The sequence below is a fragment of the Alligator sinensis genome, unplaced genomic scaffold (assembly GCF_000455745.1).
Source record: "Alligator sinensis unplaced genomic scaffold, ASM45574v1 scaffold970_1, whole genome shotgun sequence".
In the NCBI taxonomy this organism is placed as follows: domain Eukaryota; kingdom Metazoa; phylum Chordata; order Crocodylia; family Alligatoridae; genus Alligator; species Alligator sinensis.
In genome coordinates, this window is record NW_005842094.1 from 375,061 (window position 1) to 380,183 (window position 5,123).

General features: G+C 47.7%; 1 protein-coding gene across 1 annotated transcript in view; it reads left to right on the top strand.

The window, feature by feature from the left end:
* The window catches only part of RBM38 (RNA binding motif protein 38), a 26,226-nt gene extending 24,553 nt beyond the window's left edge, over positions 1-1,673 (top strand). Inside the window, exon 4 of the transcript XR_003094207.1 lies at positions 490-1,673. The gene's annotated coding sequence lies outside the window, so the exon portion shown is untranslated. The remainder of the gene's footprint in view (positions 1-489) is intronic.
* The last annotated feature ends 3,450 nt before the right edge of the window (positions 1,674-5,123 follow it).

Genomic DNA, 5,123 nt, shown 5'->3' on the forward strand with positions numbered 1-5,123 from the left:
AACCGAGGGCTGGGAGAAGCTCTGACTGAGTATTATAGGGATTGGGGCGGGGGGGGTTGGGGCGGGAAAATGTGCCTTTCAGCCCAGCGTGAGTTCAGTGAGCTGGTTCATTTTATCTGTAACATTCAGATTACTAAGGTGCAAGTCCAAACTGTTTGCATCTGTGTCTGTTCTGGTGCTGCAGGACCTGGGGGAAGAAGGCGTTTGATCCAGAACAGGGTTAGGTGCCAGGCTGCCCTGTACAGTGACTAGGGAGAGCGAAGTGCCCCCATCCAGGGCAGCCGCAGGCTCTGACAGCTTGTCTTGGTAAGCAGAGATGCAGCCCCCGCTTCTGGCTGGGTTGTACCTTTGATCACCAGCAGGCTGTCATGGAGTCAGAAGCTCGCCCTCCCTTCCCCCCCCCTTAGAGGTTATACTACAGAAGGTATTGCTGTGTCATAGTTCCCATTTCAAACAGATGCTTTTGTAATGCTTGTGCCATTTTTGTAGTGCTAAAGAGGTGCCTGTGGCCTGTATATGTCAAAGTCCTGAACAGCTTCTGGAGGCAAGAAGTACTTTGTTGACAACCTGCTTCGAAACATGTTACCTTAAACTGCTGCTTGTTCTGTATGACACTAGCTGTGTACACTGGAATAATTACTGTGATCATTAAGGAAAAAGACATGGTTTCATTTCAAGAAAGCAGCCCCAGTCTTACCATCAGAAGAGAAACATGCAACTACTTTTTCAGAACTAAGACTGGATAAAGGAAATGAAGAGCTGTACAACGCTGTTTAGCAGACGGCAACAAGATCCTGTGATTAGAGCAGCGGACTGAGCATCAGGTCTGCTGGAGTTGTATCTGCTGTGGGACGGATATTAACCTTTCTGCAAGTGGAGTCATTTGCCGCTGCTATTAGAAACCCAAAGCACCCATTTAAAAAAATGTTTTTTTGCCTTGACAGCACTCCCATTGGCACATCCAAATGTCAGGTTTCTGCGTGCAGTTGTATCAGTCGTCAACTAGCTAAGGATGCTTTGCCTGCAGCCGAGGAGACGTAACACAGTGTATTAACGTTGCATAGCAAAGTTACTACAGAAAGAAAGTAAGAGTATCCTAGATGACAAATGGATCTAGCGTGAATGTTTGGCTTTAGGACCGCACAAAAGTACCAGTGGAAGCTAGATGGAGGACCAACAGCCAGGATCTCATTTGGCAATGTCATCCATTTGTATGATGCCCATCATGCTGGAAACCTGGACGTTATTTTCATAGGTGTTAGGGGCTGGAAGGGACCTTACAAGATCATTGCGTCCAGCCCCCCTGCTTTTGACTGAGAGGACAGAGCACTTCCTACTGCCTCTCCACCATCACTTTGTGCAGCATGGTGGCGTTCCCTCTGAGGTCTCAGGGAAAGCCCAGAGAAGAACCAAGCTCTGTTAGCTTCAAGCTAGGGTCATGTAGGCTTTAGCCATAAGGGGGAAAGAGAAAGTATTTTTATTCCAAGTGGACTTGGTTTTTTACTGCTGTTTTACCCTTTAAGATAAAGTGCATGGTAATGTTTTCACCCCTGTGACACGAGGAATGCTAACAGCATCTGTTTTTATTTTTCTGGCTGGAATTAGCTTTCCCTTCCTTTGTGCCTCCCTCAATCCTGCCAACGTAGAGGTTCCCTTGTTCAAAAAAAAAAAAACCTAAGCCTGGATTAAAAATCATCAGTAAAATAGTTTGAATAACAAAGTCAACTGACTGCGGTGCATCATGCCCAGTAAATGGCTGTCACGTATCTATGTGGGGGTGAGAGGGCCTCGAAGAGTCATGTGTTTTACTAGATAGTTCCTGGAAAAATTTCTGTTCGGCCTGATAGCAGCAGGCGGGCATTCTATCTCTGCACTTGCTCTTACTTAAATGGACATGCTCTGTAGGCTGTGATGTTGCTGGAAAATTTCCCCTAACCTTAAAAAGCAAAGCAAAACAAAAAACACCCCACCACTTACTATCACAGGGAGAGATTTATCTTGTGACCTGAGTCATAAACAAGTCCACATGAGAATCCAGACTGCAAAGGTTTAAATCCTAGGAGTGTGCTGGTTTCTAATGATTTGAGCAGACTGGACTGAGCTGCTGTAGGCATGGGAGAAACAGGGCAGTGATCCCCCACCATGAGCAGGGGCCTTTCCTGCTGTTTCTTAGATTAGCAACATTGCTAATTAGAGACATAGACCAAAAAAACAAAAAGGGTCGTCAGGAAAGTGAAAGCAACAGTAGCGCAATCTGAATTTCGCAAGTGGCTCCAATCTCTCTTTATAAGGAAATTGCTCATTACCAAAATGGGACCTTTGGTGCTTGCATCTGGATCAAAGTTAGAATTTTGTATTTAGAGACAATAGCAACAGTATGAAAACAGAACTGTCTTTATGCAAGAGATGGAGAAGAGGTGGGAATGGGCCGAGGGAAGAGGTGTCAAATAAGGCTGAGTAGGGCAGGAAGAAGATTAAGGCCCAGAAATACATGTGCACTATGTGCATATCTTACACCCACAGTTTGTAGCAGCCTGACCACTAGCGTGTGATGCTTGTCTTCACTGGGGTCAGTGCTGTGAACGCACAGGTTTCTGCTCTAACCAGGAATGCTTGAGCTGGGGTTTCCCAGGACTGCGGAGTAAACGAAAACCTGCATCCCCATCTTCTGGAGTTCCCTGATAGCTCGCAAGGCAGTCCCAGACGTGGTTTGTAAGGTGTATGTGCAGCTTGCGCCTTGTACAAAGAAGTTTTGACACACAAGGGCAGGGCAAGTGTGAAACGAGGTAGTAAAGCCACCAAGAACCTTCTATCACCCAGCCTTGCACTGATGTCAGTAGAAATGTATTCACGGCCTGGCCATCCCTGTAAGTTAAGTCCCCTTTCCTTTTTTTTTCCTGTCAACTTATGAGAAGGAGTAAAAAAAAAACATGCCCAGGCAGAGGGATTGATTCAAAGGCATAGTTTCTCCATCTTCAGCCAATCTGCTGTTGAATGTAGAGCTGTACCCTGACCAAGGTTTTTATTTCCCCTTAAACACACTTCCCTTTTCCCCCACTCCTTTCACCATTCAGATGCAGAATGATGCTGTTCAAATGCAGAAAGTTTCGAGGCACGTAAGCCTTTGCCAGACAATGGCCTTTGGGAAGCTGCAGCAAACACTTCCTGACTGGACTGTGCACAGAATCATTTCTGAAGCTGCAGGGGAGGGAGGTGGAACAAGGTATCGCATGGGGGTGGCAGGCTGGGGCGGGGGGAAGGTCTATGCTAGTGAGCAAACGGTGCAAATATTCTGTGCCTTGTGGGCCGAGACTCAAACACAGGGCATTGTCACAAACGAATCGACAGCAACAAAAAGGCATTGAGCACCAAATTAACTGGCAGGGTTAATGTTGGGCAGGCAGTCTTGTTTCTGCTGACACAGAACAGGCATTCCAGCCAGCTTTCACCAGGGTCCTAACTTCAGCCAGAGGCAGGAACAGCCCGTGGCAACTGGCTTTGCATTAGCCTTCAGGCTCCAGCCCTCGCACTGAAGTCGTAATGCCATCCACAAATGGCATCAGATCCTGCTCAGGGCCCTCTACCTTAGCCTGAACAAACCAGCCTGGGTCTCAGCTGCTGACCCAGGGTCTCTCCCTGTGCTCTGATAGCGGCTGCTGCCAGTCAGGCACATTCCATAACTAGCTACACAGAGCAGCCTGGCACGGCCGCTGTGCCCGTGATGAAGGAGTAAGTAGCGCCCAGCAGTGCAGGGAGGCTTTGCCTCAGGCTGCTATAAAAACGTTCCCTTTTGCAACTGATACAAGAGAAGTGGCCCAAAACATTGATTAAACTTGTATTACTGGCCATGTACAAACTACTGCTGGGTGGCTGCCTTCAAGGTACCGAATATGCTTCATTAACAAAGAAAGGGTTCAGTGCTCAAGGAAAGTCATCAGGTGCAATATCTTAAGATTTCATTACCCAGAACGGTTTAACCGGGTACCCACAAGCATATCGTGCACTACTGGAGACCTCTTAGCAACATAAAAACAAAAAATGGAGGTTTCTTGGAAAGCCAGAACGCTGATTAGGTGCCGCCAGGACAGGGAAATGTTAGAGTAGGGATCATAATGTAATAACAAAGGCAGATGGGACTGCTCAGAGGGCATCAGCTCAGCATGGGGGGCAGTGTGAATCATGTTTTCAGGACTCTGAAACCTGCCCCTTGGGAAACAGGAGCAAGGTCATTTTGCTGATGGTGCAGGAAACCCCACCATTGGTGCTTACAAAGGTTTTGCGGAATGGAGGTGTCCCAGTGGTTTGATACAGGGCTGACCATTCTGAAATGGGCATCTCAGGAAAGCAGCAATTACAGAGGCGTTGCCTTGTCAGGAGTGCGAGTGGTACAAGGGCTTTGTTTATAACGTTGCCTTTCAGCCCAAAGTACTTTACAATGGGTGCTTCTAGATGGGACGCTTGCTGAGCAGTTGACCGATTAACTGCACAGTAAACACCTTGGTGTCTACACGTGCACCCCCGTTAGGGAGCACAAAAGGAATAAACTGCAGCGGGTGAGGTCTTGTCCTGCTGCAGAGTTTTTTTGTGTGTGCAGCAGCACATATGTAGGTGCTACCCCAGCTGACTGGGGTACAGGGTGCTTCAGTGCCCCCGTACTAAAGCACCCTTGTGCCTCAGCCAGACCCTCTGCAGCACATGGAGCCCAGTCAGAGAAACCCTGGGTTGGCAGGCTGATCCCCCCCCACAGCTCCCCTGCCAGCCCGGACTGCTCTGACCAGGCTCCATGTGCTGCATATGAATAATGTCCAGGGCAATAAGCTTTGGAGTTCAGTTGTGTGCATTAATTGGCACTTGTAGACATGCCCAATATATTGGAAAAGCTCACTTCAGTAGTGTTTGTATACACATTGGCGTAATGCTTAGAGCCCCAGTCAGGGCTCATTTGCCAGGCAGTACATCCCCATATAATGAAATGCAGGCACTGAAAAGACATCACTGAAATGCAGCCGCCTCTGAAGTGGAACACAGCAAAAAACCAATGCTTGTTGCAAGACTAAGCAACAGCATAGGACAGGAAGTCAAGAGACAGTAAAAGATCCACAGACTTCCAGGAGTCTTTTATT